Here is a 14,852-nt window from a genome sequence, read left to right as displayed (position 1 = left end):
GTGCAGAAAACAATTGGCAGAGCGGGGACTAGAACCCAGGTCCTCCGACTCCCAGGCTTGTGTTCATTCATTCATTCATTCCATCGTATTTATTGAGCGCTTACTGTGTGCAGAGCACTGTACTAAGCGCTTGGGTAGTACAAGTTGGCAACAAATAGAGATGGTCCCTACCCAACAACGGGCTCAACTGTCTAGAAGTGTTCTTTCCCCTAAGCCATGCTGCTTCCTCCACTTGTTCGAAGGGTATGTGGAAGAGTATTTTCACTTTAGCAGGGTGGGCTCAGTCTACCTCGGGGGTGGAAAGGGGTTCCAGGGAAAGCAATTATGGGGCTTGCCCAAGCAGGGTGGACAGTACCCCCAGACTTATGCTCAAGACCTGGTATCTTCTGGATAATAATAATAATAATAATAATGATGGTATTTGTTAAGTACTTACTATGTGCCAAACACTGTTCTAAGCACAGTGGTAGATACAAGGTAATCAGGTTGTCCCACGTGGGGCTCACAGTCTTATTTATTTTACTTGTACATATCTATTCTATTTATTTTATTTTGTTAATATGTTTGGTTTTGTTCTCTGTCTCCCCCTTCTAGACTGTGAGCCCACTGTTGGGTAGGGACCGTCTCTACATGTTGCCAACTTGTACTTCCCAAGCGCTTAGTACAGTGCTCTGCACACAGTAAGTGCTCAATAAATACAATTGATTGATTGATTAATCCCCATTTTACAGATGAGGTAACTCAAGCACAGAGAAGTTAAGTGACTGGCCCAGAGTCACACAGCCGACAGGTGACGAAGGCGGGATTAGAACCCACAACCTCTGCCTCCCAAGCCCGTACTCCTGCCACTAAGCCACACTGCTGGGGTTGAGTCCTGTGACTGTCAGGGTCATTAATCAATCAATAACTGTTATTGAGTATATACTTTGTACAGAGCACTGAACTAAGCACTAGGGATAGTACAGTAGGGTTAGAAGGCAGTCCCTATCCGCAAGTATTTTATAATTTGTTGAAGGAGCAGACATGAGCCCATTATTGGGTAGGGACCGTCTCTATATGTTGCTGACTTGTACTTCCCAAGCGCTTAGTACAGTGCTCTGCATACAGTAAGCGCTCAATAAATACGACTGAATGAATAAAATAAATTACAATGGGTGGGAAGAGGCAAAAGGCATATCTTCTCAATTTTGTTATCTACCAAGTTCTTAGGACAGTGCATAGTAGGTATTCAATAAAGACTATTGATTGAGGTGGAAAGATGAATGGAGAAGTAGCGTGGCTCAGTGGAAAGAGCCCGGGCTTTGGAGTCAGAGATCATGGGTTCAAATCTCAACTCCGCCAATTGTCAGCTGTGTGACTTTAGGCAAGTCACTTCACTTCTCTGGGCCTCAGTTCCCTCATCTGTAAAATGGGGATTAGGACTGTGAGCCCCACGTGGGACAACCTGATCACCTTGTATCCAGTGCTTAGAACAGTGCTTTGCACATAGTAAGTACTTAACAAATACCATCATCATTATTATTATTATTTGGATGAGTGAGTAGGTAAATAATAGAGGCCATGCTGCTTCTATGTCCACATCTGTTATGTATTTATTTATATTAATGTCAGTCTCCCCCTCTAGACTGTAAGCTCACTGTGGTCAGGGAATGTGTCCGTTTATTGTTGTATCGTACTCTCCCAAGTGCTTAGTACAGTGCTCTGCACACAGTAAGTGCTCAATAAATAAGATTGACTGGCTGAGTGCGAGCTCGTTATGGGCAGGGAATAACAGGAGACGCAGCATGGTGTAATGGATAGAGCACAGGCCTGGAAGGTGGAGGGTCACTTGTATTCACCCCAACACTTAGAACAGTGCCTGGCACATAGTAAGTGCTTAACAAATACCATTATTATTATACATATCAATCAATCAATCATTTATTGAGCGCTTACTGTGTGCAGAGCACTGTACTAAGTGCTTGGGAAGTACAAGTTGGCAACATATAGAGACAGTCCCTACCCAACAGTGGGCTCACAGTCTAGAAGGGGGAGACAGAGAACAAAACCAAACATATTAACAAAATAAAATAAATAGAATAGCTATGTACAAGTAAAATAAATAAATAAATAGAGTAATAAATATGTACAAACATATATACATATATACAAGTGCTGTGGGGAAGGGAAGGAGGCAAGATGGGGGGATGGAGAGGGGGATGAGGGAGAGAGGAAGGAGGGGGCTCAGTCTGGGAAGGCCTCCTGGAGGAGGTGAGCTCTCAGTAGGGCCTTGAAGGGAGGAAGAGAGCTAGCTTGGCGGATGGGCGGAGGGAGGGCATTCCAGGACAGGGGGAGGACGTGGGCCGGGGGTCGACGGCGGGACAGGCGAGAACGAGGCACGGTGAGGAGGTTAGTGGCAGAGGAGCGGAGGGCGCGGGTTGAGCTGGAGAAGGAGAGAAGGGAGGTGAGGTAGGAGGGGGCGAGGGGATGGACAGCCTGGAAGCCCAGGGTGAGGAGTTTCTGCCTGATGCGCAGATTGATTGGTAGCCACTGGAGATTTTTGAGGAGGGGAGTGATATGCCCAGAGCGTTTCTGGACAAAGACAATCCGGGCAGCAGCATGAAGTACAGATTGAAGTGAGGAGAGATACGAGGATGGGAGATCAGAGAGAAGGCTGATGCAGTATTATATCAAAAAGGACCTTAGATTGATAGCGGTTGTGAGTGCTGAGGTGGTGTGAAAGCATGGAAGTGGCAGTTAGCGAGAAAGCAACATGGTGCAGTGGATTGAACCCAGACTTGGAAGTCAGAAGGTCACGGATTCTAATCCTGACTCTGCCACTTTGCTGTGTGACCTTGGGGAGGTGACTTCACTTCTTTGGGTCTCAGTTATCTCATCTGGATCGAGACCACGAGCCCCACATGGGACAAGGACTGTGTCCAACCCGTTTTGTTGTATCCACACCGGCGCTTAGTACAGTGCCTGGCACAAAGTACTAAGATACAAACTACTAAGTTACCAGAATTATCGTTATTATTATTATTAGTATATGACCCTTGCGGAGAAGGAGAATTAACTGGGGATAGCCTCCTGGAGGAGGTGGGATTTTAGAAGGACAGTGAGGATGAGGAGAGCTGGGTTATGGCTGATTTGAAGAGGGAGGAAGTTTCAGACGATGGGAGGGGCAGGAGAAAGGGGTCAGAGCTGGGACAACACTGAGCTTGAAAGGAATAAAGACTGTAAACTGGGGTGTAACAGAAGAAGAGAGCAGGGAAAATGGGAGGGAGAGTTGACCGAGTGTCTTCAAGCCAATGGTCAGGAGTTTTTGTTTGATCATCATCATCATCATCATCAATCGTATTTATTGAGCACTTACTATGTGCACAGCACTGTACTAAGCACTTGGGAAGTACAAATTGGCAACATATAGAGATAGTCCCTACCCAACAGTGGGCTCAAAGTCTTGATGTGGAGAGGAAGGAGTTTCTTGAGGAGCGATTGCAGAATGATGCTTTAGGAAGGATCTGGACAGAGAGTGAAGCGTGGACTAGAGAGGGGAGAAACAGAGTGGTCTAGCAGATAGAGCCAGCGCCTGGGCGTCAGAAGGACCTGGGTTCTAATCTTGGTTCCACCCCTTGGCTGCTGTGTGACAAGTCACTTCTCTGTGCCTCAGTTACCTCATCTGTAAAATGGGGATTAAGATTGTGGGCCCCATGTGTCCCAAGTGCTTAGTACGGTGTCCCGCACATAGTGCTTAACAAATACCATGAGAAAGAAAGGAGGTGGATTCGGTTCCGGCTAAAGCCCCAGGTACCCGCCCTTCACCAGATTGGGTGCCTACAGCACAGTCATGAGTTGGTGTCATCATCATCATCATCAATCGTATTTATTGAGCGCTTACTATGTGCAGAGCACTGTACTAAGCGCTTGGGAAGTACAAATTGGCAACACATAGAGACAGTCCCTACCCAACAGTGGGCTCACAGTCTAAAAGGGGGAGACAGAGAACAAAACCAAACATACCAACAAAATAAAATAAATAGGATAGATATGTACAAGTAAAATAAATAAATAAATAAATAGAGTAATAAATATGTACAACCATATATACATATATACAGGTGCTGTGGGGAAGGGAAGGAGGTAAGATGGGGGGATGGAGAGGGGGACTAGGGGGAGAGGAAGGGGCTCAGTCTGGGAAGGCCTCCTGGAGGAGGTGAGCTCTCAGTAGGGCTTTGAAGGGAGGATGAGAGCTAGTTTGGCGGATGTGCGGAGGGAGGGCATTCCAGGCCCGGGGGATGACGTGGGCCAGGGGTCGATGGCGGGACAGGCGAGGACGAGGCACGGTGAGGAGATTAGCGGTGGAGGAGCGGAGGGTGCGGACTGGGCTGGAGAAGGAGAGAAGGGAGGGGAGGTAGGAGGGGGCGAGGGGATGGACAGCCTTGAAGCCCAGGGTGAGGAGTTTCTGCCTGATGTGCAGATTGATTGGTAGCCACTGGAGATTTTTGAGGCCCAATGTGTCCCAAGTGCTTAGTACAGTGTCCCGCACATAGTGCTTAACAAATACCATGAAAAAAAAGGAGGTGGGTTCAGTTCTGGCTAAAGCCCCGGGTACCTGCCCTTCACCAGATCGGGTGCCTACAGCACAGTCATGAGTTGGTGTCAGGATGTGAATACAGTGTGGGTGAGATTGATGCATTGAGCCCCACTGAACCCCCATCGTTGCCTCCAGCCCCCTCAGACCTGGGGCCGACACTGAGTAGGATCTGCACAGAGAAGCAGAAGAAGCCACAGAGAAGCAGCAGGGCTCAGTGGAAAGAGCCCGGGCTGTGGAGTCAGAGGTCACGGGTTCGAATCCCAGCTCCGCCAACTGTCAGCTGTGTGACTTCGGGCAAGTCACTTCACTTCTCTGGGCCTCAGTTCCCTCATTTGTAAAATGGGGATGAAGATTGTGAGCCCCCCGTGGGACAACCTGATCAACTTGTAACCTCCCAGTGCTCAGAACAGTGCTTTGCACTTAGTAAGTGCTTTATAAATGCCAACATTATTATTATTATTATTATTATTACACTAGAAGATCGTTGCGGGCAGGGAATGGAGCTACTAATTCTGTTGGATTGTGTTCTCCCAAGCACTTAGTACAGAGCTCTGCACGTAGTAGAGGTCATGGGTTCAAATCCCAGCTCCACCAATTGTCAGCTGTGTGACTTTGGGCAAGTCACTTCACTTCTCTGGGCCTCAGTTACCGCATCTGTAAAATGGGGATGAAGACTGTGAGTCCCCCCTCCATGGGACAACCTGATCACCTTGTAACTTCCCCAGCGCTTAGTACAGTGCTTTGCACATAGTAAGTGCTTAATAAATGCCATCGTGTTATTATTATTATTAGTAGTAAGCACTCAATAAATACAAGTGATTGGTTGATTAGGTCATGTCAGCCCTTTCTTAGACCTTCCTGCTCCTGATGTCCCTCGTCCCATCCCTACCCCCTGCCCCTACCAGACTTAATGTTTCCCGCATCCCTCTGCCCCAGGGGAGGGCAGCAGGATGGCCTTCCCTGCCTACGGTCATCGTCACATTGGAAGACGACATCGCTGATGGTGAAGTTCCCCCATGAGGGCGTGTGGGGATGAGAAGGCATTTATTCAATTGTATCGATTGAGCACTTACTGCATGCCTAGCACTGTACTAAGTGTTTGGGAGACTACACTATAACAATCAACAGATACATTCCCTGTCCACAACAAGCTTACAGCCTAGAGATGAGTGGCCAAAGTGGGATCTGCAAGCCTGGCCACGCATACACACAGACAGGTGGTCCCTCGTTATCTTCATAGTCTTAATGTGGACGGTGCCTGCTGTTGTTTTCTCTTTTTCCTTGTTTCCTGTTGTTGTTTTGTGGTATTTGTTGAGTGCTTACTATGCGCGAGGCATTGTACTAAGCACTGGAGTAGATACAAGCTAATCAGGTAGGATACGGTCCGTGTCCCAAGTGGAGCTCACCGCCTTAATCCCTATTTTACAGATGAAGTAACTGAGGCCCAGAGAAGTGAAGTGACTTGCCCAAGTTCACACAGCAGCCTAGAGACAGACCCGGGATTAGAACTGAGGCCCAGATCTGTGCTCTAGCCACTAAGCCACCGCCTCTCATTACTTGTGAAAGTTTTACTTGAAAAAGGCGACTCCTTTCTTCTTGGCAGTGTGCCGTGCCACTTTATCGTTAGCAACTGACACTCAGTTTTCAGCCTGGGACTCAGTACTATCTGGGGTTTTGTGTTACCGTGTCCTTAAGACGCTTCTTCTGCTCTCCTCACTTTCGGTTTCCCATCTTCAGCTCTCCACACAGTAACTGTTTGGGTGTCCTGCTATTGCTCGCTCGCCTCACATGTCCCATCCAACATAGGTTTATTAAGGTGAGCATATGTCCAGGGCAAGGAGACTGACTGTGTTCCCGCACTTGATTGTTCACAATCTTATTCACCATTCGACATGAGTCTGGCCTGTAAATCACCCTGGTGGAACGGCTCAAGGAGCCAGATGTGCTGCTTCAAAGCCTTATTGAAGGCACACCTCCTCCAAGAGGCCTTCCCTGACTTCCTCTTCTCCCACCCGCTTCTGCAGTGCCCTGACTTGCTCTCTTCATTCATCCCTCCCCCCCCCGCCTCCCAGCCCCACGACACTTATGTCCATATTTGTCATATTTACTTCTATTAGTGTCTGTCTCCCTCTCTAGATTGTAAGCTCACCGTGGGCAGGGAATGTGTCTGTTATATTGTACTCTCCCCAGTGCTCAGTACAGTGCTTGACACACAGTAAGCACTCACTAAATAAGATCGACTGACTGATTGGGGACCAGGTCTCAAAGCAATAGAGGAGGTTGGCCAATGCTCCATCTCCGTTAATCTTTTAGTTTGTTCTGGAGCCTGACACCCCCCGTTACCGCCACACTCTGGTGCCACGGGTCCTCTTAACTCAGTTTTCTAGTCTTGAGGAGATACCTGTATGACTAATAACAGTATTAATAACTATTATTATGGTACTTCATTCATTCATTCAATCGTATTTATTGAGCACTCACTGTGTGCAGAGCACTGTACTAAGTGCTTGGGAAGTACAATTTGGCAACATCTAGAGACGGTCCCTACCCAACAGTGGGCTCACAGTCTAGAAGGGGGAGACAGAGAACAAAACAAAACATATTAACAGAATAAAATAAATAGAATAAATATGTACAAGTAAAATAAATAAATAGAGTAATAAATACGTACAAACATATATACATATATACAGGTGCTGTGGGGAAGGGAAGGAGGTAAGACGGAGGGGATGGAGAGGGGGAAGAGGGGGAGAGGAAGGAAGGGGCTCAGTCTGGGAAGGCCTCCCGGAGGAGGTGAGCTCTCAGTAGGGCCTTGAAGGGAGGAAGAGAGCTAGCTTGGTGGATGTGGGCAGGGAGGGCATTCCAGGCCAGGGGGATGACGTGGGCTGGGGGTCGACGGCGGGACAGGAGAGAACGAGGCCCGGTGAGGAGATTAGCGGCAGAGGAGTGGAGGGTGCGGGCTGGGCTGTAGAAGGACAGAACGGAGGTGAGGTAGGAGGGCGCGAGGTGATGGACAGCCTTGAAGCCGAGGGTGAGGAGTTTCTGCCTGATGTGTAGGTTGATTGGTAGCCACTGGAGATTTTTGAGGAGGGGAGTAACATGCCCAGAGTGTTTCTGGACAAAGACAATCTGGGCAGCGGTGTGAAGTATGGACTGAAGTGGGGAGAGACAGGAGGATGGTAGATCAGAGAGGAGGCTGATACAGTAATCCAGACGGGATAGGATGAGAGCTTGAACGAGCAGGGTAGCGGTTTGGATGGAGAGGAAAGGGCGGATCTTGGCAATGTTGCGGAGCTGAGACCGGCAGGTTTTGGTGACAGCTTGGTACTTGTTAAGCACTTACTATGTGCCACACACTGTCTTAAGCGCTGAGGTAGATAGTTAATTAGGTAGGTTGGACACAGTCCCTGTCTCACATAGGGCTCACATTCTTAATCCCCATTTTCCAGATGAGGTAACTGAGGCCCAGAGAAGTGAAGTGACTTGCCCAAGGTCTCACAGCAGACATGCTCTATACACTAAGCCACCTCACTGCTACCATCCGGGGCACCCATGCCCACCAATGAAGTCTACAAAACCACAGGTTTTGGTGGTGAAACTGCTGGTCGGGCAAGGTAGGAGTCTTTTTCTGGAATGAGGGAGGGTGACATCGCCTTACAGGGGAACACGAGGAACAGCTGTCAGTTAACCACATACTGGGTCTCCAAAAGGTGAGACCATGGTGACTCTCTAATTCACCATCCGGCATCTCCTTGACAAGAAGATGCAGTGTGACCTAGGAGAAGCAGTGTGGCCTACTGGATAGAGCAAGAAGCTGGGAGTCAGAAGGACCTGGGTTCTAATCCTGGCTCCACCACTGCTGTGTCTGCTGTGTGACCTTCGGCAAGTCATTTGACTTCTCTGTGCCTCAGTTACCTCATCTGTAAGACTGTGAGCCCATTATGATTAGCTTGTTTCTACCCCAGGGCCTAGTATAGTGCCTGGCACATGGTATGTGTTTAACGAATACCATAAAAAAGTCTGCCCTACTCCTGGCTCAGTCCTTCCTGGGATGCGAGTTTGAGCTGAATTGGGCTGAGAGAAGATAGGTTAGGTTGACCCTGTTTCAAAGAATTCTTCTCAGGGGAGGGTCACTCACTGCCCTGGGTTTTCAGGGTGGTTTTAGGATGAGTCTGGTGATCTGATCCAATCAATCAGGGTTATTTAGTTAGTCCTTGCTGTGTGGAAAGCACTGCACTAAGCACTTGGGAGACTATAATATAATAGAGTTGGTATTAACAATATAATAATAATAATATTAACAGTACTTGTTAAGATCTTACTGTGTGCTTAGATGGGACACACAGTCCCACAGTCCAAGTAGGAGGGAGACCAGGTATTTAATCCCCATTTTAGAGTTGATGAAACTGAGGCACAGAGAAGTGAAGTGACTTGCCCAAGGGCGCACTGCAGACACTGGGAGTCCTCTGATTCCCAAGCCCATGCTCTTTCCACAAGGCCACATTGCTTCCCAGGGTAGACATGATCTCTGCCCTCTAGGAGCTTATAAAAGTGGGGTGCCAGACACTGAAATCAGATGCAGACAGGGGAAGCGGCAAAATATAAAGCTATATAAGAGCTGTGGGGCTGGGGGTTGGGGATCCAGTTTGGTCTGAGACCACCTTGGCCCACACAACCTCCCAAGAGGATCAGGTCAGGAAAAAAAAATCTGCAGTAATCAATCAATCGTATTTATTGAGTGCTTACTGTGTGCAGAGCACTTGGGAAGTACAAGTTGGCAACATATAGAGACGGTCCCTACCCAACAGTGGGCTCACAGTCTGGAAGACTAGAGCACTGTGTCCCTAGTCTGTGTGGCCAGCCCATGCCCACGGAGATGAGTGATTCTGGGGTGTGGGGAGATAGGCACCCTCAGGGCAATTGTCCCCAGGAGAATGTCCCCACCCCATGCCCAGTTCTGTCCGCAGATTCCCATTATTATTATTATTGTGGTATTCGTTGAGCACTTATTATGTGCCATAGACTGTACTGAGTGCTGGGGTGGATACAAGCAAAGCCACTTATTATGTGCCATAGACTGTACTGAGTGCTGGGGTGGATACAAGCAAAGCCACTTATTATGTGCCATAGACTGTATTAAGTATAGTAAGTATCTTGGGAGTATTTCCGAGAGACACTTACCTGCATTATGACTGTGGAGGTCATAAAGTGTGATGAGGATGATGAGCTAGTACTGAATGATGGGGCCGTCACATGGAAGAAAATAGTACTTATTATTAATAATAACACTTATTAATTAATGTATTAATTTAATAATAATTAATTATTATTATTATGGTTCTTGTTAAGCACTTACTATATGCCAAGAACTGTTCTAAGTGCTAAGTTAATTAGGTTTTGTTTTGTTTTGTTGTCTGTCTCCCCCTTCTAGACTGTGAGCCCGTTGTTGGATAGGGACCGTCTCTATATGTTGCCAACTTGTACTTCCCAAGCGCTTAGTACAGTGCTCTGCACACAGTAAGTGCTCAATAAATACGATTGGATGAATGAATGAACAGTCCCTGTCCCACATGGGGCTCACCATCCTCTCTTAAAAAAGAACACAGGCTGGGAGTCAGAGAGCCTGAGTTCTAAAGCCAGTTCCACCTCTTGATGATGATGATGATGGCATTTATTAAGCGCTTACTATGTGCAAAGCACTGTTCTAAGCACTGGGGGGATACAAGGTGATCAGGTTGTCCCACGTGGGGCTCCCAGTCTTCATCCCCATTTTACAGATGAGGGAACTGAGGCCCAGAGAAGTGAAGTGACTTGCACAAAGTCACACAGCTAAGTGGCGGAGTCAGGATTTGAACCCATGACCTCTGACTCCAAAGCCCGGGCTCTTTCCCACTGAGCCACACTGCACCTCTTCCCTGCTGTGTGATCTTGGGCAAGTCATTTAACTTCTCTGTGCCTCAGATCCCTCATCTATAAAATGGGGATTCAGACTGTGAGCTCTTTGTGGGACAGGGACTGTGTCCAACCTGACAAGCTCGTATGTACCCCAGCGCTTAGTACAGTGCCTGGCACATAGTAAGTGTTTAACCAATACCATAAAAAAAAGGAAGTGGAGAATCAAGTTTGCTGAGCTAATAAAAGTTGTAGGCTTGTCTCCTGAGAGAACATGACCCTTGGGTTGGTGATAGTGTTCTAAGAGCTGATAAGTGGCAATTTTCGTAGCTTGTAGTCGTCAGGGCTCCCTCAGTCACTGCGTCAGGGCCGGATTTAGGCCCGGGTAACTTTTAACTCCTGGGCAATGATTGGCACGTGGCCCTAATAATAATAATAAAAATGTTGGCATTTGTTAAGTGCTTACTATGTGCAAAGCACTGTTCTAAGCGCTGGGGGGGGGGGGCGCTACAAAGTGATCAGGTTGTCCCACGGGGGGCTCACAGTTTTCATCCCCATTTTCCAGATGAGGGAACTGAGGCTCAGAGAAGTGAAGTGACTTGCCCAAGATCACACAGCAGACATGTGGCGGAGCCGGGATTCGAACCCATGACCTCTGACTCCAAAGCCCGAGCTCTTTCCACTGAGCCACACTGCTTCTCTAATGGAGCTGGGACCGGCTCCGGGGCCCAGGCTGCCGTCCAAACTAGCCACCGTCACCTGGGATGGTCAGGATGGTGCCATAGGGTGGCAGAGAAGGGGCACACTCTCCTCTGCTCGAGGTCTCCTGTTTCGAAAGCTAATCTTGAGGGCGAGAGTTTGGGGGTTGGAAGAGGGTGTGTGTTGATGGTAACAACAGTTATAATAGCATTGGGCTACTTGTTACTACGAGCCCGTTGTTGGGTAGGGACCGTCTCTATATGTTGCCAACTTGTACTTCCCCAGCGCTTAGTACAGTGCTCTGCACACAGTAAGCGCTCAATAAATGATTGAATGAATCAATGAATGAAATACTAGGCACTGGGGCTGATACAATGCAATCAGATCGTAAACGGCCCCTGCCTACCATGGGGCTCACCATCTAAGGGGGAGGGAGACCAGATATTTGTTTTTAATGGCATTTATTAAGCGCTTACTATGTGCAAAGCACTGTTCTAAGTGCTGGGGAGGTTACAAGGTGATCAGGTTGTCCCACGGGGGACTCACAGTCTTAATCCTCATTTTACAGATGAGGGAAATGAGGCACAGAGAATCGAAGTGGCTTGCCCAAAGTCACCCAGCTGACAATTGGAGGAGCTGGGATTTGAACCCATGACCTCTGACTCCAAAGCCCGTGCTCTTTCCACTGAGCCACTCTGCTTCTCCATTGAACCCCCATTTTACGGATGAGGAAACTGAGGTGTAGAGAGGTGGCGGAGCCGGGATTAGATCCCAGGTCTCCTGATTCCCAGCCTGGCTAGAAGAAATGTTTGTGGGTATGTGTGTACGTGGGGGATATCTGTTGGGGAAAAGCTGGAAGACATCTGAGAAGTGAGGCTGCGGAAGAAGGTAACGGGGAGGACAGAGCTGACCAAAGTTGTGGGGCATGCCGAGGATAAGAGGTGGGTGAGGAATGCTAGGAGAGAGATTCGCAAAAGAAGCAACATGGTTTAGTGGAAAAACCATGAGTTTGAGAGTCACAGGGCCTGGGTTCTAATCCTACCTCTGTCATTTGTCTGCTGTGTGACCTTGAGCAAATCACTTAACCTTTCTTCTTCTTCATGGTCTTTGTTAAGCACTTATTAATAATAATAATAATAATGGCATTTATTAAGTGCTTACAATGTGCAAAGCACTGTTCTAAACACTGGGGAGGTTATAAGGTGATCAGGATGTCCCATGGGGGGCTCACAGTCTTCAACCCCATTTTACAGATGTGGTAACTGAGGTACAGGGAAGTGAAGTGACTTGCCCAAAATAACCCAGCTGACAATTGACAGAGCCAGGGTTTGAACCCGTGACCTCTGACTCCAAAGCCCACGCTTTTATCCTGTTATCTGTTATCTGCCCTACTTGGACTGTGAGCCTTTTGTGGGACAGGGACTGTGTCCAACGGAATTAACTTTTTCTTACAGTATTTGTTAAGCACTTACTATGTGTCAGGCACTTTACTAAGCACTGGGGTAGATACAATCTTATCAGCTTGGGCACAATCTATGTCAGTCCCACATGGAGCTCAGTCTTCCTTCCCATTTTCCAGATGAGGTAACAGGCACAGAGGAAGTGAAGTGATTTGCTCAGAGTCACACCGCAGACCAAGTGGTAGAGCCAGAATTAGAACCTAGGTCCTCTGACTCCCGGGCCTGTGCTCTATCCACTAGGCAATGCTGCTTCTTAACATGTCCCTACCCCAGTGCCCCAGTGCTTAGAAGAGTGCTTTAAACTGTGAGCCTCATGTGGGACAGGGACTGTGTCCGGCCTGATTAACCTGTATCTCCTGCAGCACTTAGAACTGTGCTTGACACTGTTAAGTGCTTGACACTTTAGACTTTAGGCTTTAGACTGTGAGCCCACTGTTGGGTAGGGACTGTCTCTGTATGTTGCCAACTTCTCCTTCCCAAGCTATTAGTACAGTGCTCTGCACACAGTAAGCGCTCAATAAATACAATTGATTGACAAAAACCATAATCATCAGCACCATCAGTGCTTCACCCATAGTAAGCGCTTAACAAGTACCATAACGAAAACACAAAGTGAGGCCGTCAGAGACTAAATCCGGTTCTCCCCAGACATCTGTAACCAAGCCGCGATCTCTGGACTAGCTTTCCTTTGGTCTCTGATGAGTTTCCTCCTTTTTGTCTGGGGCCTGTCTCCACCACTTAATGGTGCTGTTCTTCCCCCTGCCCTTCCCTGGGTTTATCACCCTGATAAGGAGTGAACTAATCACTTCAAGACCAACAAGTGTCCATAAATCCAGGAACCTCGGAATTGTCCCTCACCTGCCTCTGCAGCTGCGCCTTCTCTTGAATCTGCACGTAACAAACCTCCAGGACAGAGGCCACGGTCCACTTTCTACCCCCAGCCCTACTTTTATTCTGACGTTGTCTTGCTGTGACATCAAGCTTTGCTGGAGGGTTGAGGAGAGTGTGAAGGGAGAGGAGGAAGGAAGCAGTGTGGTCTAGTGGAATGAGCATGGGCCTTATTGATAGGCCCTACTGAGAGCTCACCTCCTCCAGGAGGCCTTCCCAGACTGAGCCCCTTTCCTCCTCTCCCCCTCGTCCCCCTCTCCATCCCCCCATCTTACCTCCTTCCCTTCCCCACAGCACCTGTATATATGTATGTACATATTTATTACTCTATTTATTTATTTATTTATTTTACTTGTACATATCTATTCTATTTATTTTATTGTGTTAGCATGTTTGGTTTTGTTCTCTGTCTCCCCCTTTTAGACTGTGAGCCCACTGTTGGGTAGGGACTGTCTCTATATGTTGCCAACTTGTACTTCCCAAGTGCTTAGTACAGTGCTCTGCACACAGTAAGCACTCAATAAATACGATTGATTGATTGATTGACTTGGGTTCTGATCTCAGATCTGCCACTCGACTTCTTTGTGCCTCAGTTTCTTCATGTGCAAAATGGGGATTCAATACCTGTTACCCCTTCTAGATAATGAGCCCCTTGTGGGAGAGAGACTTTTTCTGGCCTGTGAATCTTGTATCACAGATAAGCTTAGAGAAGCAGCGTGGCTCAATGGAGAAGAGCACGGGCTTTGGAGTCAGAGGTCATGGGTTCAAACCCCGGTTCCGCCAATTGTCAGCTGTGTGACTTTGGGCAAGTCACTTAACTTCTCTGTGCCTCAGTTACCTCATCTGTAAAAATGGGGATTGAGACTGTAAGCCCCACTTGGGACACCCTGATCACCTTGTAACATCCCCAGCACTTAGAACAGTGCTTTGCACATAGTAAGCGCTTAATAAATGCCATCATTATTATTATTATTATTATTGTATCTGCCCACAATGTGCTTAGCACATTACACATGACCAATATCACCGTCATTTTTCCTTTGATCTCATTTACACCCCGTCTTCTTCCCACTTTGAGTCGTATCCCCTACTCCTGGCTGTCCCTCCCACTTCCAGCCCTTCTCCCCTAGCTAGTGCTGCAAAAATAGAACATATACGACCTGGTAGAGATTCACAGGCTCCATTCTTGGGGGCGGGCTGGAGGATCTCTAAAGCAAATTGCAGATTCCACTTGATCCTAGCTGCTCTACACCCCTCTCTCCCTGGACAGGAGTCAAACCCAGCTGAGCTGTGCCAGGGAAGGAAGGAAGTTGGACTGACATGACCTGGGTGAGTGA

The sequence above is a fragment of the Tachyglossus aculeatus genome, chromosome 1 (assembly GCF_015852505.1).
Source record: "Tachyglossus aculeatus isolate mTacAcu1 chromosome 1, mTacAcu1.pri, whole genome shotgun sequence".
Lineage (NCBI taxonomy): Eukaryota > Metazoa > Chordata > Mammalia > Monotremata > Tachyglossidae > Tachyglossus > Tachyglossus aculeatus.
This window is presented reverse-complemented; position numbering follows the sequence as displayed.